The sequence below is a fragment of the Aquarana catesbeiana genome, linkage group LG01 (assembly GCF_042186555.1).
Source record: "Aquarana catesbeiana isolate 2022-GZ linkage group LG01, ASM4218655v1, whole genome shotgun sequence".
Taxonomy (NCBI): domain Eukaryota; kingdom Metazoa; phylum Chordata; class Amphibia; order Anura; family Ranidae; genus Aquarana; species Aquarana catesbeiana.
In genome coordinates, this window is record NC_133324.1 from 794,802,605 (window position 1) to 794,822,799 (window position 20,195).

General features: G+C 42.7%; 7 non-coding genes across 7 annotated transcripts; all 7 read right to left on the reverse strand.

The window, feature by feature from the left end:
• Positions 1–244: 244 nt before the first annotated feature.
• Positions 245–329, reverse strand: TRNAR-UCU (transfer RNA arginine (anticodon UCU)). Its single transcript is given in 2 exon segments — positions 245–280; positions 293–329. It is a non-coding gene; the product is annotated as a tRNA-Arg (tRNA).
• Positions 330–1,780: 1,451 nt separating this feature from the next.
• Positions 1,781–1,865, reverse strand: TRNAR-UCU (transfer RNA arginine (anticodon UCU)). The gene is given in 2 exon segments: positions 1,781–1,816; positions 1,829–1,865. It is a non-coding gene; the product is annotated as a tRNA-Arg (tRNA).
• A 3,202-nt stretch (positions 1,866–5,067) lies between these two features.
• Positions 5,068–5,152, reverse strand: TRNAR-UCU (transfer RNA arginine (anticodon UCU)). Its single transcript is given in 2 exon segments — positions 5,068–5,103; positions 5,116–5,152. It is a non-coding gene; the product is annotated as a tRNA-Arg (tRNA).
• Positions 5,153–10,850: 5,698 nt separating this feature from the next.
• Positions 10,851–10,935, reverse strand: TRNAR-UCU (transfer RNA arginine (anticodon UCU)). Its single transcript is given in 2 exon segments — positions 10,851–10,886; positions 10,899–10,935. It is a non-coding gene; the product is annotated as a tRNA-Arg (tRNA).
• Positions 10,936–14,438: 3,503 nt separating this feature from the next.
• Positions 14,439–14,523, reverse strand: TRNAR-UCU (transfer RNA arginine (anticodon UCU)). Its single transcript is given in 2 exon segments — positions 14,439–14,474; positions 14,487–14,523. It is a non-coding gene; the product is annotated as a tRNA-Arg (tRNA).
• Positions 14,524–16,520: 1,997 nt separating this feature from the next.
• Positions 16,521–16,605, reverse strand: TRNAR-UCU (transfer RNA arginine (anticodon UCU)). The gene is given in 2 exon segments: positions 16,521–16,556; positions 16,569–16,605. It is a non-coding gene; the product is annotated as a tRNA-Arg (tRNA).
• Positions 16,606–17,729: 1,124 nt separating this feature from the next.
• On the reverse strand, positions 17,730–17,814 carry TRNAR-UCU (transfer RNA arginine (anticodon UCU)). Its single transcript is given in 2 exon segments — positions 17,730–17,765; positions 17,778–17,814. It is a non-coding gene; the product is annotated as a tRNA-Arg (tRNA).
• Positions 17,815–20,195: the final 2,381 nt, after the last annotated feature.

Sequence of the window (20,195 nt, forward strand, 5' to 3'; positions counted from 1 at the left end):
GCACGTGGCATGAGGGAAGGGAACAATAGAATGCAGGTTAGTTTACTATTCCCTCTCTTTGCTCTGAATTGCACAGCGTACCCTCCAATTTGTCTTTTATCAAGTCTCAAGAGAAGCCTGAACCACTAGGTGCTATCATTAACTTGTAAGGCAAATCCACTTCAGTACAGCTCATGTATGAATGGAATCCATTTCTTTATAAAGGATTAGAGCAGCACCACTATGACGAAGGACTATATAAAACCGACTCTGGTGGGATTCGAACCCACAACCTTTGAATTACTACATCAACTAGAAGTCCAATGTGCTATCCATTGCGCCACAGAGCCCTCTCCGAGGACATTGTGTGAGGACCTTGCCTGAGGAAGTACCCAAGTCGTAGCAAATAAACTCATTTGAATAAAGGTTGCCACTAAAAAATAGGGATGAGCTCAAGATCTGGTCCAGATACAGTTTAAGATTGAAATTTACCTACTTGGGCATGTGCCTTAGTGCTAGATCTGTTGATCTTTAGGTGGGAACCGGAGTTCATGTTAAGTAGCAGTATTTGTACCGTTGATGAGTTGGTGGAGAAAGGAAAAGCTCACTTATTAGGAAATGGCAGGAAAGACTACCCTGAAGAGATGATTTTCCAGGGATCACCTGAGGCATACAGAGTGGGAAATAGCCATATAGATTGGAGTAGGGAATTTGAGAGCATGGGAGAGCCCCTGGGGATATCCCAGAGGCCAGCATGGAAGGAAGTGTTGAGGGAGCTAGCGAACAGGAGTTCTTGGAAGCAGAAAACAGGGTAGTTTGTTTGATACTATCTGATAAGGTTAATGGTGTAGCTAGGGGAAGAGTTGTGGGAAGCTTTTTATGTCCTTAGTATTTTGAATTTAATTTGGTGGGCGAACTGAAGCCAGGGAGAGATTGGCAGAGAGCGGGTAGCTGACACCTCTTCTAGTAATTGGCTGGTAAGGGGGATAAGACTGGCAGCAACATATCAGATAGACTGAAGGGGGAATGGTCTGTTTAGAGGCAGGCCAAAGAATACGGAGTTGCGAAATTCAAGGAGAGAGAAATCACGGGATGGAAGTGGAAGATTGGTGGTGTCATTGGTTAAAATGGGGCATTCTTTGAAATTTTTATTGAGGTGAAGGTAGCGAGATTTGGACAGTAAATGGTTGTGGGGCTGACAAAAGAAAGAGGACATAGTAAAGAATTACAGCTTGCACCTGGAATGAGGGAAGGGAACAATAGAATGCAGGTTAGTTTAGTATTCCAACTCTTTGCTCTGAATTGCACAGCGTACCCTCCATTTTGTCTTTTATCAAATCTCAAGAGAAGCCGGAACCACTAGGTGCTATCCTTAACTTGTATAGCAAATCAATTTCACTACAGCTCATTTATGAATGGAATCCAGTGGAAGTTTGGTGGTGTCATTGCTTAAAATGGGGCATTCTTTGGAATTCTTATTGAAGTGAAGGTAGCGAGATTAGGACAGTAAATGGTTGTGGGGCTGACAAAAGAGGGCATAGTAAAGAATTACAGCTTGCACGTGGCATGAGGGAAGGGAACAATAGAATGCAGGTTAGTTTACTATTCCCTCTCTTTGCTCTGAATTGCACAGCGTACCCTCCAATTTGTCTTTTATCAAGTCTCAAGAGAAGCCTGAACCACTAGGTGCTATCATTAACTTGTAAGGCAAATCCACTTCAGTACAGCTCATGTATGAATGGAATCCATTTCTTTATAAAGCATTAGAGCAGCACCACTATGACGAAGGACTATATAAAACCGACTCTGGTGGGATTCGAACCCACAACCTTTGAATTACTGCATCAACTAGAAGTCCAATGCGCTATCCATTGCGCCATAGAGCCCTCTCTGAGGACATTGTGTGAAGACCTTGCCTGAGGAAGTACCCAAGACGTAGCAAATAAACTCATTTGAATAAAGGTTGCCACTAAATAATAGGGATGAGCTCAAGATCTGGTCCAGATACAGTTTAAGATTGAAATTTTCCTACTTGGGCATGTGCCTTAGTGCTAGATCTGTTGATCTTTAGGTGGGAACCGAAGTTCATGTTAAGTAGTAGTATTTGTACCGTTGATGGATTGGTGGAGAAAGGAAAAGCTCACTTATTAGGAAATGGCAGGAAAGACTACCCTGAAGAGATGATTTTCCAGGGATCACCTGAGGCATACAGAGTGGGAAATAGCCATATAGATTGGAGTAGGGAATTTGAGAGCATGGGAGAGCCCCTGGGGATATCCCAGAGGCCAGCATGGAAGGAAGTGTTGAGGGAGCTAGCGAACAGGAGTTCTTGGAAGCAGAAAACAGGGTAGTTTGTTTGATACTATCTGATAAGGTTAATGATGTATCTAGGAGCAGAGTTGTGGGAAGCTTTTTATGTCCTTAGTATTTTGAATTTGATTTGGTGGGCGAACTGAAGCCAGGGAGTGATTGGCAGAGAGCGGGTGGCTGAAACCTCTGCTAGTAAATGGCTGGTAAGGGGGATAAGACTGGCAGCAACATATCAGATAGACTGAAGAGGGAATGGTCTGTTTAGAGGCAGGCCAAAGAATACGGAGTTGCGAAATTCAAGGAGAGAGAAATCATGGGAATGAAGTGGAAGATTGGTGGTGTCATTGGTTAAAATGGGGCATTCTTTGAAATTTTTATTGAGGTGAAGGTAGCGATATTTGGACAGTAAATGGTTGTGGGGCTGACAAAAGAGGACATAGTAAAGAATTACAGCTTGCACCTGGCATGAGGGAAGGGAACAATAGAATGCAGGTTAGTTTAGTATTCCCTCTCTTTGCTCTGAATTGCACAGCGTACCCTCCAATTTGTCTTTTATCAAATCTCAAGAGAAGCCGGAACCACTAGGTGCTATCATTACCTTGTATAGCAAATCAACTTCACTACAGCTCATTTAGTTGTGGGAAGCTTTTTATGTCCTTAGTATTTTGAATTTGATTTGGTGGGCGAACTGAAGCCAGGGAGAGATTGGCAGAGAGCGGGTGGCTGACACCTCTTCTAGTAATTGGCTGGTAAGGGGGATAAGACTGGCAGCAACATATCAGATAGACTGAAGGGGGAATGGTCTGTTTAGAGGCAGGCCAAAGAATACGGAGTTGCGAAATTCAAGGAGAGAGAAATCACGGGAATGAAGTGGAAGATTGGTGTTGTCATTGGTTAAAATGGGGCATTCTTTGAAATTTTTATTGAGGTGAAAGTAGAGAGATTTGGACAGTAAATGGTTGTGGGGCTGACAAAAGAGGACATAGTAAAGAATTACAGCTTGCACCTGGCATGAGGGAAGGGAACAATAGAATGCAGGTTAGTTTAGTATTCCCTCTCTTTGCTCTGAATTGCACAGCGTACCCTCCAATTTGCCTTTTATCAAATCTCAAGAGAAGCCGGAACCACTAGGTGCTATCATTAACTTGTATAGCAAATCAACTTCACTACAGCTCATTTATGAATGGAATCCACTGGAAGCTTGGTGGTGTCATTTTTTAAAATGGGGCATTCTTTGGAATTCTTATTGAAGTGAAGGTAGCGAGATTAGGACAGTAAATGGTTGTGGGGCTGACAAAAGAGGGCATAGTAAAGAATTACAGCTTGCACGTGGCATGAGGGAAGGGAACAATAGAATGCAGGTTAGTTTAGTATTCCCTCTCTTTGCTCTGAATTGCACAGCGTACCCTCCAATTTGTCTTTTATCAAGTCTCAAGAGAAGCCTGAACCACTAGGTGCTATCATTAACTTGTAAGGCAAATCCACTTCAGTACAGCTCATTTATGAATGGAATCCATTTCTTTATAAAACATTAGAGCAACACCACTATGACGAAGGACTATATAAAACCAACTCTGGTGGGACAAGAAACCACAACCTTTGAATTACTACATCTCCTAGAAGTCCAATGCGCTATCCATTGCGCCACAGAGCTCTCTCTGATGACATTGTTTGAGGACCTTGCCTGAGGAAGTACCCAAGTCGTAGCAAATAAACTCATTTGAATAAAGGTTGCCACTAAATAATAGGGATGAGCTCAAGATCTGGTCCAGATACAGTTTAAGATTGAAATTTACCTATTTGGGCATGTGCCTTAGTGCTAGATCTGTTGATCTTTAGGTGGGAACCGGAGTTCATGTTAAGTAGCAGTATTTGTACCGTTGATGAGTTGGTGGAGAAAGGAAAAGCTCACTTATTAGGTAATGGCAGGAAAGACTACCCTGAAGAGATGATTTTCCAGGGATCACCTGAGGCATACAGAGTGGGAAATAGCCATATAGATTGGAGTAGGGAATTTGAGAGCATGGGAGAGCCCCTGGGGATATCCCAGAGGCCAGCATGGAAGGAAGTGTTGAGGGAGCTAGCGAACAGGAGTTCTTGGAAGTAGAAAACAGGGTAATTTGTTTGATACTATCTGATAAGGTTAATGATGTAGCTAGGGGAAGAGTTGTGGGAAGCTTTTTATGTCCTTAGTATTTTGAATTTGATTTGGTGGGCGAACTGAAGCCAGGGAGAGATTGGCAGAGAGCGGGTGGCTGACACCTCTTCTAGTAATTGGCTGGTAAGGGGGATAAGACTGGCAGCAACATATCAGATAGACTGAAGGGGGAATGGTCTGTTTAGAGGCAGGCCAAAGAATACGGAGTTGCGAAATTCAAGGAGAGAGAAATCACAGGAAAGAAGTGTAAGATTGGTGGTGTCATTGGTTATAATGTGGCATTCTTTGAAATTTTTATTGAGGTGAAGGTAGCGAGATTTGGACAGTAAATGGTTGTGGGGCTGACAAAAGAGAACATAGTAAAGAATTACAGCTTGCACCTGGCATGAGGGAAGGGAACAATAGAATGCAGGTTAGTTTAGTATTCCCTTTCTTTGCTCTGAATTGCACAGTGCATCCTCCAATTTGTCTTTTATCAAATCTCAAGAGAAGCCGGAACCACTAGGTGCTATCATTAACTTGTATAGCAAATCAACTTCACTACAGCTCATTTATGAATGGAATCCATTTCTTTATAAAGCATTAGAGCAACACCACTATGACGAAGGACTATATAAAACCAACTCTGGTGGGACTCGAACCCACAACCTTTGAATTACTACATCTCCTAGAAGTCCAATGCGCTATCCATTGCGCCACAGAGCTCTCTCTGATGACATTGTTTGAGGACCTTGCCTGAGGAAGTACCCAAGTCGTAGCAAATAAACTCATTTGAATAAAGGTTGCCACTAAATAATAGGGATGAGCTCAAGATCTGGTCCAGATACAGTTTAAGATTGAAATTTACCTATTTGGGCATGTGCCTTAGTGCTAGATCTGTTGATCTTTAGGTGGGAACCGGAGTTCATGTTAAGTAGCAGTATTTGTACCGTTGATGAGTTGGTGGAGAAAGGAAAAGCTCACTTATTAGGAAATGGCAGGAAAGACTACCCTGAAGAGATGATTTTCCAGGGATCACCTGAGGCATACAGAGTGGGAAATAGCCATATAGATTGGAGTAGGGAATTTGAGAGCATGGGAGAGCCCCTGGGGATATCCCAGAGGCCAGCATGGAAGGAAGTGTTGAGGGAGCTAGCGAACAGGAGTTCTTGGAAGTAGAAAACAGGGTAATTTGTTTGATACTATCTGATAAGGTTAATGATGTAGCTAGGGGAAGAGTTGTGGGAAGCTTTTTATGTCCTTAGTATTTTGAATTTGATTTGGTGGGCGAACTGAAACCAGGGAGTGATTGGCAGAGAGCGGGTGGCTGACACCTCTGCTAGTAATTGGCTGGTAAGGGGGATAAGACTGGCAGCAACATATCAGATAGACTGAAGGGGGAATGGTCTGTTTAGAGGCAGGCCAAAGAATACGGAGTTGCGAAATTCAAGGAGAGAGAAATCACGGGAATGAAGTGGAAGATTGGTGGTGTCATTGGTTAAAATGGGGCATTCTTTGAAATTTTTATTGAGGTGAAGGTAGCGATATTTGGACAGTAAATGGTTGTGGGGCTGACAAAAGAGGACATAGTAAAGAATTACAGCTTGCACCTGGCATGAGGGAAGGGAACAATAGAATGCAGGTTAGTTTAGTATTCCCTTTCTTTGCTCTGAATTGCACAATGCATCCTCCAATTTGTCTTTTATCAAATCTCAAGAGAAGCCGGAACCACTAGGTGCTATCATTAACTTGTATAGCAAATCAACTTCACTACAGCTCATTTATGAATGGAATCCATTTCTTTATAAAGCATTAGAGCAACACCACTATGATGAAGGACTATATAAAACCAACTCTGGTGGGACAAGAAACCACAACCTTTGAATTACTACATCTTCTAGAAGTCCAATGCGCTATCCATTGCTCCACAGAGCTCTCTCTGATGACATTGTTTGAGGACCTTGCCTGAGGAAGTACCCAAGTCGTAGCAAATAAACTCATTTGAATAAAGGTTGCCACTAAATAATAGGGATGAGCTCAAGATCTGGTCCAGATACAGTTTAAGATTGAAATTTACCTATTTGGGCATGTGCCTTAGTGCTAGATCTGTTGATCTTTAGGTGGGAACCGGAGTTCATGTTAAGTAGCAGTATTTGTACCGTTGATGAGTTGGTGGAGAAAGGAAAAGCTCACTTATTAGGTAATGGCAGGAAAGACTACCCTGAAGAGATGATTTTCCAGGGATCACCTGAGGCATACAGAGTGGGAAATAGCCATATAGATTGGAGTACGGAATTTGAGAGCATGGGAGAGCCCCTGGGGATATCCCAGAGGTCAGCATGGAAGGAAGTGTTGAGGGAGCTAGCGAACAGGAGTTCTTGGAAGCAGAAAACAGGGTAGTTTGTTTGATACTATCTGATAAGGTTAATGATGTAGCTAGGGGAAGAGTTGTGGGAAGCTTTTTATGTCCTTAGTATTTTGAATTTAATTTGGTGGGCGAACTGAAGCCAGGGAGAGATTGGCAGAGAGCGGGTAGCTGACACCTCTTCTAGTAATTGGCTGGTAAGGGGGATAAGACTGGCAGCAACATATCAGATAGACTGAAGGGGGAATGGTCTGTTTAGAGGCAGGCCAAAGAATACGGAGTTGCGAAATTCAAGGAGAGAGAAATCACGGGAATGAAGTGGAAGATTGGTGGTGTCATTGGTTAAAATGGGGCATTCTTTGAAATTTTTATTGAGGTGAAGGTAGCGAGATTTGGACAGTAAATGGTTGTGGGGCTGACAAAAGAAAGAGGACATAGTAAAGAATTACAGCTTGCACCTGGCATGAGGGAAGGGAACAATAGAATGCAGGTTAGTTTAGTATTCCCTCTCTTTGCTCTGAATTGCACAGCGTACCCTCCAATTTGTCTTTTATCAAATCTCAAGAGAAGCCGGAACCACTAGGTGCTATCCTTAACTTGTATAGCAAATCAATTTCACTACAGCTCATTTATGAATGGAATCCAGTGGAAGTTTGGTGGTGTCATTGCTTAAAATGGGGCATTCTTTGGAATTCTTATTGAAGTGAAGGTAGCGAGATTAGGACAGTAAATGGTTGTGGGGCTGACAAAAGAGGGCATAGTAAAGAATTACAGCTTGCACGTGGCATGAGGGAAGGGAACAATAGAATGCAGGTTAGTTTACTATTCCCTCTCTTTGCTCTGAATTGCACAGCGTACCCTCCAATTTGTCTTTTATCAAGTCTCAAGAGAAGCCTGAACCACTAGGTGCTATCATTAACTTGTAAGGCAAATCCACTTCAGTACAGCTCATGTATGAATGGAATCCATTTCTTTATAAAGCATTAGAGCAGCACCACTATGACGAAGGACTATATAAAACCGACTCTTTTGGGATTCGAACCCACAACCTTTGAATTACTACATCAACTAGAAGTCCAATGCGCTATCCATTGCGCCACAGAGCCCTCTCTGAGGACATTGTGTGAGGACCTTGCCTGAGGAAGTACCCAAGACGTAGCAAATAAACTCATTTGAATAAAGGTTGCCACTAAATAATAGGGATGAGCTCAAGATCTGGTCCAGATACAGTTTAAGATTGAAATTTTCCTACTTGGGCATGTGCCTTAGTGCTAGATCTGTTGATCTTTAGGTGGGAACCGGAGTTCATGTTAAGTAGTAGTATTTGTACCGTTGATGAGTTGGTGGAGAAAGGAAAAGCTCACTTATTAGGAAATGGCAGGAAAGACTACCCTGAAGAGATGATTTTCCAGGGATCACCTGAGGCATACAGAGTGGGAAATAGCCATATAGATTGGAGTAGGGAATTTGAGAGCATGGGAGAGCCCCTGGGGATATCCCAGAGGCCAGCATGGAAGGAAGTGTTGAGGGAGCTAGCGAACAGGAGTTCTTGGAAGCAGAAAACAGGGTAGTTTGTTTGATACTATCTGATAAGGTTAATGATGTATCTAGGGGCAGAGTTGTGGGAAGCTTTTTATGTCCTTAGTATTTTGAATTTGATTTGGTGGGCGAACTGAAGCCAGGGAGTGATTGGCAGAGAGCGGGTGGCTGACACCTCTTCTAGTAATTGGCTGGTAAGGGGGATAAGACTGGCAGCAACATATCAGATAGACTGAAGGGAGAATGGTCTGTTTAGAGGCAGGCCAAAGAATACGGAGTTGCGAAATTCAAGGAGAGAGAAATCACGGGAATGAAGTGGAAGATTGGTGTTGTCATTGGTTAAAATGGGGCATTCTTTGAAATTTTTATTGAGGTGAAGGTAGCGAGATTTGGACAGTAAATGGTTGTGGGGCTGACAAAAGAGGACATAGTAAAGAATTACAGCTTGCACCTGGCATGAGGGAAGGGAACAATAGAATGCAGGTTAGTTTAGTATTCCCTCTCTTTGCTCTGAATTGCACAGCGTACCCTCCAATTTGCCTTTTATCAAATCTCAAGAGAAGCCGGAACCACTAGGTGCTATCATTAACTTGTATAGCAAATCAACTTCACTACAGCTCATTTATGAATGGAATCCAGTGGAAGCTTGGTGGTGTCATTTTTTAAAATGGGGCATTCTTTGGAATTCTTATTGAAGTGAAGGTAGCGAGATTAGGACAGTAAATGGTTGTGGGGCTGAAAAAAGAGGGCATAGTAAAGAATTACAGCTTGCACGTGGCATGAGGGAAGGGAACAATAGAATGCAGGTTAGTTTACTATTCCCTCTCTTTGCTCTGAATTGCACAGCGTACCCTCCAATTTGTCTTTTATCAAGTCTCAAGAGAAGCCTGAACCACTAGGTGCTATCATTAACTTGTAAGGCAAATCCACTTCAGTACAGCTCATTTATGAATGGAATCCATTTCTTTATAAAGCATTAGAGCAGCACCACTATGACGAAGGACTATATAAAACCGACTCTGGTGGGATTCGAACCCACAACCTTTGAATTACTACCTCAACTAGAAGTCCAATTGAGGACATTGAGTGAGGACCTAGCCTGAGGAAGTGCCCAAGATGTAGCAAATAAACTCATTTGAATAAAGGTTGCCACTAAATAATAAGGATGAGCTCAAGATCTGGTCCAGATACAGTTTAAGATTGAAATTTACCTACTTGGGCATGTGCCTTAGTGCTAGATCTGTTGATCTTTAGGTGGGAACCGGAGTTCATGTTAAGTAGCAGTATTTGTACCGTTGATGAGTTGGTGGAGAAAGGAAAAGCTCACTTATTAGGTAATGGCAGGAAAGACTACCCTGAAGAGATGATTTTCCAGGGATCACCTGAGGCATACAGAGTGGGAAATAGCCATATAGATTGGAGTAGGGAATTTGAGAGCATGGAAGAGCCCCTGGGGATATCCCAGAGGCCAGCATGGAAGGAAGTGTTGAGGGAGCTAGCGAACAGGAGTTCTTGGAAGCAGAAAACAGGGTAGTTTGTTTGATACTATCTGATAAGGTTAATGATGTAGCTAGGGGAAGAGTTGTGGGAAGCTTTTTATGTCCTTAGTATTTTGAATTTGATTTAGTGGGCGAACTGAAGCCAGGGAGAGATTGGCAGAGAGCGGGTGGCTGACACCTCTTCTAGTAATTGGCTGGTAAGGGGGATAAGACTGGCAGCAACATATCAGATAGACTGAAGGGGGAATGGTCTGTTTAGAGGCAGGCCAAAGAATACGGAGTTGCGAAATTCAAGGAGAGAGAAATCACAGGAATGAAGTTGAAGATTGGTGGTGTCATTGGTTATAATGGGGCATTCTTTGAAATTTTTATTGAGGTGAAGGTAGCGAGATTTGGACAGTAAATGGTTGTGGGGCTGACAAAAGAAAGAGGACATAGGAAAGAATTACAGCTTGCACCTGGCATGAGGGAAGGGAACAATAGAATGCAGGTTAGTTTAGTATTCCCTCTCTTTGCTCTGAATTGCACAGCGTACCCTCCAATTTGTCTTTTATCAAATCTCAAGAGAAGCCGGAACCACTAGGTGCTATCCTTAACTTGTATAGCAAATCAATTTCACTACAGCTCATTTATGAATGGAATCCAGTGGAAGTTTGGTGGTGTCATTGCTTAAAATGGGGCATTCTTTGGAATTCTTATTGAAGTGAAGGTAGAGAGATTAGGACAGTAAATGGTTGTGGGGCTGACAAAAGAGGGCATAGTAAAGAATTACAGCTTGCACGTGGCATGAGGGAAGGGAACAATAGAATGCAGGTTAGTTTACTATTCCCTCTCTTTGCTCTGAATTGCACAGCGTACCCTCCAATTTGTCTTTTATCAAGTCTCAAGAGAAGCCTGAACCACTAGGTGCTATCATTAACTTGTAAGGCAAATCCACTTCAGTACAGCTCATGTATGAATGGAATCCATTTCTTTATAAAGCATTAGAGCAGCACCACTATGACGAAGGACTATATAAAACTGACTCTGGTGGGATTCGAACCCACAACCTTTGAATTACTACATCAACTAGAAGTCCAGTGCGCTATCCATTGCGCCACAGAGCCCTCTCTGAGGACATTGTGTGAGGACCTTGCCTGAGGAAGTACCCAAGACGTAGCAAATAAACTCATTTGAATAAAGGTTGCCACTAAATAATAGGGATGAGCTCAAGATCTGGTCCAGATACAGTTTAAGATTGAAATTTTCCTACTTGGGCATGTGCCTTAGTGCTAGATCTGTTGATCTTTAGGTGGGAACCGAAGTTCATGTTAAGTAGTAGTATTTGTACCGTTGATGGATTGGTGGAGAAAGGAAAAGCTCACTTATTAGGAAATGGCAGGAAAGACTACCCTGAAGAGATGATTTTCCAGGGATCACCTGAGGCATACAGAGTGGGAAATAGCCATATAGATTGGAGTAGGGAATTTGAGAGCATGGGAGAGCCCCTGGGGATATCCCAGAGGCCAGCATTGAAGGAAGTGTTGAGGGAGCTAGTGAACACGAGTTCTTGGAAGCAGAAAACAGGGTAGTTTGTTTGATACTATCTGATAAGGTTAATGATGTATCTAGGGGCAGAGTTGTGGGAAGCTTTTTATGTCCTTAGTATTTTGAATTTGATTTGGTGGGCGAACTGAAGCCAGGGAGTGATTGTCAGAGAGCGGGTGGCTGACACCTCTGCTAGTAATTGGCTGGTAAGGGGGATAAGACTGGCAGCAACATATCAGATAGACTGAAGGGGGAAAGGTCTGTTTAGAGGCAGGCCAAAGAATACGGAGTTGCGAAATTCAAGGAGAGAGAAATCATGGGAATGAAGTGGAAGATTGGTGGTGTCATTGGTTAAAATGGGGCATTCTTTGAAATTTTTATTGAGGTGAAGGTAGCGATATTTGGACAGTAAATGGTTGTGGGGCTGACAAAAGAGGACATAGGAAAGAATTACAGCTTGCACCTGGCATGAAGGAAGGGAACAATAGAATGCAGGTTAATTTAGTATTCCCTCTCTTTGCTCTGAATTGCACAGTGTACCCTCCAATTTGACTTTTATCAAATCTCAAGAGAAGCCGGAACCACTAGGTGCTATCATTACCTTGTATAGCAAATCAACTTCACTACAGCTCATTTAGTTGTGGGAAGCTTTTTATGTCCTTAGTATTTTGAATTTGATTTGGTGGGCGAACTGAAGCCAGGGAGAGATTGGCAGAGAGCAGGTGGCTGACACCTCTTCTAGTAATTGGCTGGTAAGGGGGATAAGACTGGCAGCAACATATCAGATAGAGTGAAGGGGGAATGGTCTGTTTAGAGGCAGGCCAAAGAATACGGAGTTGCGAAATTCAAGGAGAGAGAAATCACGGGAATGAAGTGGAAGATTGGTGGTGTCATTGGTTAAAATGGGGCATTCTTTGAAATTTTTATTGAGGTGAAGGTAGCGAGATTTGGACGGTAAATGGTTGTGGGGCTGACAAAAGAAAGAGGACATAGTAAAGAATTACAGCTTGCACCTGGCATGAGGGAAGGGAACAATAGAATGCAGGTTAGTTTAGTATTCCCTCTCTTTGCTCTGAATTGCACAGCGTACCCTCCAATTTGCCTTTTATCAAATCTCAAGAGAAGCCGGAACCACTAGGTGCTATCATTACCTTGTATAGCAAATCAACTTCACTACAGCTCATTTATGAATGGAATCCAGTGGAAGCTTGGTGGTGTCATTTTTTAAAATGGGGCATTCTTTGGAATTCTTATTGAAGTGAAGGTAGCGAGATTAGGACAGTAAATGGTTGTGGTGCTGACAAAAGAGGGCATAGTAAAGAATTACAGCTTGCACGTGGCATGAGGGAAGGGAACAATAGAATGCAGGTTAGTTTACTATTCCCTCTCCTTGCTCTGAATTGCACAGCGTACCCTCCAATTTGTCTTTCATCAAGTCTCAAGAGAAGCCTGAACCACTAGGTGCTATCATTAACTTGTAAGGCAAATCCACTTCAGTACAGCTCATTTATGAATGGAATCCATTTCTTTATAAAGCATTAGAGCAGCACCACTATGACGAAGGACTATATAAAACCGACTCTGGTGGGATTCGAACCCACAACCTTTGAATTACTACCTCAACTAGAAGTCCAATTGAGGACATTGAGTGAGGACCTAGCCTGAGGAAGTGCCCAAGATGTAGCAAATAAACTCATTTGAATAAAGGTTGCCACTAAATAATAAGGATGAGCTCAAGATCTGGTCCAGATACAGTTTAAGATTGAAATTTACCTACTTGGGCATGTGCCTTAGTGCTAGATCTGTTGATCTTTAGGTGGGAACCGGAGTTCATGTTAAGTAGCAGTATTTGAACCGTTGATGAGTTGGTGGAGAAAGGAAAAGCTCACTTATTAGGTAATGGCAGGAAAGACTACCCTGAAGAGATGATTTTCCAGGGATCACCTGAGGCATACAGAGTGGGAAATAGCCATATAGATTGGAGTAGGGAATTTGAGAGCATGGAAGAGCCCCTGGGGATATCCCAGAGGCCAGCATGGAAGGAAGTGTTGAGGGAGCTAGCGAACAGGAGTTCTTGAAAGCAGAAAACAGGGTAGTTTGTTTGATACTATCTGATAAGGTTAATGATGTAGCTAGGGGAAGAGTTGTGGGAAGCTTTTTATGTCCTTAGTATTTTGAATTTGATTTGGTGGGCGAACTGAAGCCAGGGAGAGATTGGCAGAGAGCGGGTGGCTGACACCTCTTCTAGTAATTGGCTGGTAAGGGGGATAAGACTGGCAGCAACATATCAGATAGACTGAAGGGGGAATGGTCTGTTTAGAGGCAGGCCAAAGAATACGGAGTTGCGAAATTCAAGGAGAGAGAAATCACAGGAATGAAGTTGAAGATTGGTGGTGTCATTGGTTATAATGGGGCATTCTTTGAAATTTTTATTGAGGTGAAGGTAGCGAGATTTGGACAGTAAATGGTTGTGGGGCTGACAAAAGAAAGAGGACATAGTAAAGAATTACAGCTTGCACCTGGCATGAGGGAAGGGAACAATAGAATGCAGGTTAGTTTAGTATTCCCTCTCTTTGCTCTGAATTGCACAGCGTACCCTCCAATTTGTCTTTTATCAAATCTCAAGAGAAGCCGGAACCACTAGGTGCTATCCTTAACTTGTATAGCAAATCAATTTCACTACAGCTCATTTATGAATGGAATCCAGTGGAAGTTTGGTGGTGTCATTGCTTAAAATGGGGCATTCTTTGGAATTCTTATTGAAGTGAAGGTAGAGAGATTAGGACAGTAAATGGTTGTGGGGCTGACAAAAGAGGGCATAGTAAAGAATTACAGCTTGCACGTGGCATGAGGGAAGGGAACAATAGAATGCAGGTTAGTTTACTATTCCCTCTCTTTGCTCTGAATTGCACAGCGTACCCTCCAATTTGTCTTTTATCAAGTCTCAAGAGAAGCCTGAACCACTAGGTGCTATCATTAACTTGTAAGGCAAATCCACTTCAGTACAGCTCATGTATGAATGGAATCCATTTCTTTATAAAGCATTAGAGCAGCACCACTATGACGAAGGACTATATAAAACTGACTCTGGTGGGATTCGAACCCACAACCTTTGAATTACTACATCAACTAGAAGTCCAATGCGCTATCCATTGCGCCACAGAGCCCTCTCTGAGGACATTGTGTGAGGACCTTGCCTGAGGAAGTACCCAAGACGTAGCAAATAAACTCATTTGAATAAAGGTTGCCACTAAATAATAGGGATGAGCTCAAGATCTGGTCCAGATACAGTTTAAGATTGAAATTTTCCTACTTGGGCATGTGCCTTAGTGCTAGATCTGTTGATCTTTAGGTGGGAACCGAAGTTCATGTTAAGTAGTAGTATTTGTACCGTTGATGGATTGGTGGAGAAAGGAAAAGCTCACTTATTAGGAAATGGCAGGAAAGACTACCCTGAAGAGATGATTTTCCAGGGATCACCTGAGGCATACAGAGTGGGAAATAGCCATATAGATTGGAGTAGGGAATTTGAGAGCATGGGAGAGCCCCTGGGGATATCCCAGAGGCCAGCATTGAAGGAAGTGTTGAGGGAGCTAGCGAACACGAGTTCTTGGAAGCAGAAAACAGGGTAGTTTGTTTGATACTATCTGATAAGGTTAATGATGTATCTAGGGGCAGAGTTGTGGGAAGCTTTTTATGTCCTTAGTATTTTGAATTTGATTTGGTGGGCGAACTGAAGCCAGGGAGTGATTGTCAGAGAGCGGGTGGCTGACACCTCTGCTAGTAATTGGCTGGTAAGGGGGATAAGACTGGCAGCAACATATCAGATAGACTGAAGGGGGAAAGGTCTGTTTAGAGGCAGGCCAAAGAATACGGAGTTGCGAAATTCAAGGAGAGAGAAATCATGGGAATGAAGTGGAAGATTGGTGGTGTCATTGGTTAAAATGGGGCATTCTTTGAAATTTTTATTGAGGTGAAGGTAGCGATATTTGGACAGTAAATGGTTGTGGGGCTGACAAAAGAGGACATAGGAAAGAATTACAGCTTGCACCTGGCATGAAGGAAGGGAACAATAGAATGCAGGTTAATTTAGTATTCCCTCTCTTTGCTCTGAATTGCACAGTGTACCCTCCAATTTGACTTTTATCAAATCTCAAGAGAAGCCGGAACCACTAGGTGCTATCATTACCTTGTATAGCAAATCAACTTCACTACAGCTCATTTAGTTGTGGGAAGCTTTTTATGTCCTTAGTATTTTGAATTTGATTTGGTGGGCGAACTGAAGCCAGGGAGAGATTGGCAGAGAGCAGGTGGCTGACACCTCTTCTAGTAATTGGCTGGTAAGGGGGATAAGACTGGCAGCAACATATCAGATAGAGTGAAGGGGGAATGGTCTGTTTAGAGGCAGGCCAAAGAATACGGAGTTGCGAAATTCAAGGAGAGAGAAATCACGGGAATGAAGTGGAAGATTGGTGGTGTCATTGGTTAAAATGGGGCATTCTTTGAAATTTTTATTGAGGTGAAGGTAGCGAGATTTGGACAGTAAATGGTTGTGGGGCTGACAAAAGAAAGAGGACATAGTAAAGAATTACAGCTTGCACCTGGCATGAGGGAAGGGAACAATAGAATGCAGGTTAGTTTAGTATTCCCTCTCTTTGCTCTGAATTGCACAGCGTACCCTCCAATTTGCCTTTTATCAAATCTCAAGAGAAGCCGGAACCACTAGGTGCTATCATTACCTTGTATAGCAAATCAACTTCACTACAGCTCATTTATGAATGGAATCCAGTGGAAGCTTGGTGGTGTCATTTTTTAAAATGGGGCATTCTTTGGAATTCTTATTGAAGTGAAGGTAGCGAGATTAGGACAGTAAATGGTTGTGGTGCTGACAAAAGAGGGCATAGTAAAGAATTACAGCTTGCACGTGGCATGAGGGAAGGGAACAATAGAATGCAGGTTAGTTTGCTATTCCCTCTCTTTGCTCTGAATTGCACAGCGTACCCTCCAATTTGTCTTTCATCAAGTCTCAAGAGAAGCCTGAACCACTAGGTGCTATCATTAACTTGTAAGGCAAATCCACTTCAGTACAGCTCATTTATGAATGGAATCCATTTCTTTATAAAGCATTAGAGCAGCACCACTATGACGAAGGACTATATAAAACCGACTCTGGTGGGATTCGAACCCACAACCTTTGAATTACTACCTCAACTAGAAGTCCAATGCACTATCCATTGCGCCACAGAGCCCTTTCTGAGGACATTGAGTGAGGACCTAGCCTGAGGAAGTGTCCAAGACGTAGCAAATAAACTCATTTGAATAAAGGTTGCCACTAAATAATAGGGATGAGCTCTAGATCTGGTCCAGATACAGTTTAAGATTGAAATTTACCTACTTGGGCATGTGCCTTAGTGCTAGATCTGTTGATCTTTAGGTGGGAACCGGAGTTCATGTTAAGTAGCAGTATTTGTACCGTTGATGAGTTGGTGGAGAAAGGAAAAGCTCACTTATTAGGTAATGGCAGGAAAGACTACCCTGAAGAGATGATTTTCCAGGGATCACCTGAGGCATACAGAGTGGGAAATAGCCATATAGATTGGAGTAGGGAATTTGAGAGCATGGAAGAGCCCCTGGGGATATCCCAGAGGCCAGCATGGAAGGAAGTGTTGAGGGAGCTAGCGCACAGGAGTTCTTGGAAGCAGAAAACAGGGTAGTTTGTTTGATACTATCTGATAAGGTTAATGATGTAGCTAGGGGAAGAGTTGAGGGAAGCTTTTTATGTCCTTAGTATTTTGAATTTGATTTGGTGGGCGAACTGAAGCCAGGGAGAGATTGGCAGAGAGCGGGTGGCTGACACCTCTTCTAGTAATTGGCTGGTAAGGGGGATAAGACTGGCAGCAACATATCAGATAGACTGAAGGGGGAATGGTCTGTTTAGAGGCAGGCCAAAGAATACGGAGTTGCGAAATTCAAGGAGAGAGAAATCACAGGAATGAAGTGGAAGATTGGTGGTGTCATTGGTTATAATGGGGCATTCTTTGAAATTTTTATTGAGGTGAAGGTAGCGAGATTTGGACAGTAAATGGTTGTGGGGCTGACAAAAGAGAACATAGTAAAGAATTACAGCTTGCACCTGGCATGAGGGAAGGGAACAATAGAATGCAGGTTAGTTTAGTATTCCCTCTCTTTGCTCTGAATTGCACAGTGTATCCTCCAATTTGTCTTTTATCAAATCTCAAGAGAAACCGGAACCACTAGGTGCTATCATTAACTTGTATAGCAAATCAACTTCACTACAGCTCATTTATGAATGGAATCCATTTCTTTATAAAGCATTAGAGCAACACCACTATGACGAAGGACTATATAAAACCAACTCTGGTGGGACTCGAACCCACAACCTTTGAATTACTACATCTCCTAGAAGTCCAATGCGCTATCCATTGCGCCACAGAGCTCTCTCTGATGACATTGTTTGAGGACCTTGCCTGAGGAAGTACCCAAGTCGTAGCAAATAAACTCATTTGAATAAAGGTTGCCACTAAATAATAGGGATGAGCTCAAGATCTCGTCCAGATACAGTTTAAGATTGAAATTTACCTATTTGGGCATGTGCCTTAGTGCTAGATCTGTTGATCTTTAGGTGGGAACCGGAGTTCATGTTAAGTAGCAGTATTGGTACCGTTGATGAGTTGGTGGAGAAAGGAAAAGTTCACTTATTAGGTAATGGCAGGAAAGACTACCCTGAAGAGATGATTTTCCAGGGATCACCTGAGGCATACAGAGTGGGAAATAGCCATATAGATTGGAGTACGGAATTTGAGAGCATGGGAGAGCCCCTGGGGATATCCCAGAGGTCAGCATGGAAGGAAGTGTTGAGGGAGCTAGCGAACAGGAGTTCTTGGAAGCAGAAAACAGGGTAGTTTGTTTGATACTATCTGATAAGGTTAATGATGTAGCTAGGGGAAGAGTTGTGGGAAGCTTTTTATGTCCTTAGTATTTTGAATTTGATTTGGTGGGCGAACTGAAGCCAGGGAGTGATTGGCAGAGAGCGGGTGTCTGACACCTCTGCTAGTAATTGGCTGGTAAGGGGGATAAGACTTGCAGCAACATATCAGATAGACTGAAGGGGGAATGGTCTGTTTAGAGGCAGGCCAAAGAATACGGAGTTGCGAAATTCAAGGAGAGAGAAATCACGGGAATAAAGTGGAAGATTGGTGGTGTCATTGGTTAAAATGGGGCATTCTTTGAAATTTTTATTGAGGTGAAGGTAGCGATATTTGGACAGTAAATGGTTGTGGGGCTGACAAAAGAGGACATAGTAAAGAATTACAGCTTGCACCTGGCATGAGGGAAGGGAACAATAGAATGCAGGTTAGTTTAGTATTCCCTCTCTTTGCTCTGAATTGCACAGCGTACCCTCCAATTTGTCTTTTATCAAATCTCAAGAGAAGCCGGAACCACTAGGTGATATCATTACCTTGTATAGCAAATCAACTTCACTACAGCTCATTTAGTTGTGGGAAGCTTTTTATGTCCTTAGTATTTTGAATTTGATTTGGTGGGCGAACTGAAGCCAGGGAGTGATTGGCAGAGAGCGGGTGGCTGACACCTCTGCTAGTAATTGGCTGGTAAGGGGGATAAGACTGGCAGCAACATATCAGATAGACTGAAGGGGGAATGGTCTGTTTAGAGGCAGGCCAAAGAATACGGAGTTGCGAAATTCAAGGAGAGAGAAATCACGGGAATGAAGTGGAAGATTGGTGGTGTCATTGGTTAAAATGGGGCATTCTTTGAAATTTTTATTGAGGTGAAGGTAGCGAGATTTGGACAGTAAATGGTTGTGGGGCTGACAAAAGAAAGAGGACATAGTAAAGAATTACAGCTTGCACCTGGCATGAGGGAAGGGAACAATAGAATGCAGGTTAGTTTAGTATTCCCTCTCTTTGCTCTGAATTGCACAGCGTACCCTCCAATTTGTCTTTTAACAAATCTCAAGAGAAGCCGGAACCACTAGGTGCTATCCTTAACTTGTATAGCAAATCAATTTCACTACAGCTCATTTATGAATGGAATCCAGTGGAAGTTTGGTGGTGTCATTGCTTAAAATGGGGCATTCTTTGGAATTCTTATTGAAATGAAGGTAGAGAGATTAGGACAGTAAATGGTTGTGGGGCTGACAAAAGAGGGCATAGTAAAGAATTACAGCTTGCACGTGGCATGAGGGAAGGGAACAATAGAATGCAGGTTAGTTTACTATTCCCTCTCTTTGCTCTGAATTGCACAGCGTACCCTCCAATTTGTCTTTTATCAAGTCTCAAGAGAAGCCTGAACCACTAGGTGCTATCATTAACTTGTAAGGCAAATCCACTTCAGTACAGCTCATGTATGAATGGAATCCATTTCTTTATAAAGCATTAGAGCAGCACCACTATGACGAAGGACTATATAAAACCGACTCTGGTGGGATTCGAACCCACAACCTTTGAATTACTACATCAACTAGAAGTCCAATGTGCTATCCATTGCGCCACATTGTGTGAGGACCTTGCCTGAGGAAGTACCCAAGTCGTAGCAAATAAACTCATTTGAATAAAGGTTGCCACTAAATAATAGGGATGAGCTCAAGATCTGGTCCAGATACAGTTTAAGATTGAAATTTACCTACTTGGGCATGTGCCTTAGTGCTAGATCTGTTGATCTTTAGGTGGGAACCGGAGTTCATGTTAAGTAGCAGTATTTGTACCGTTGATGAGTTGGTGGAGAAAGGAAAAGCTCACTTATTAGGAAATGGCAGGAAAGACTACCCTGAAGAGATGATTTTCCAGGGATCACCTGA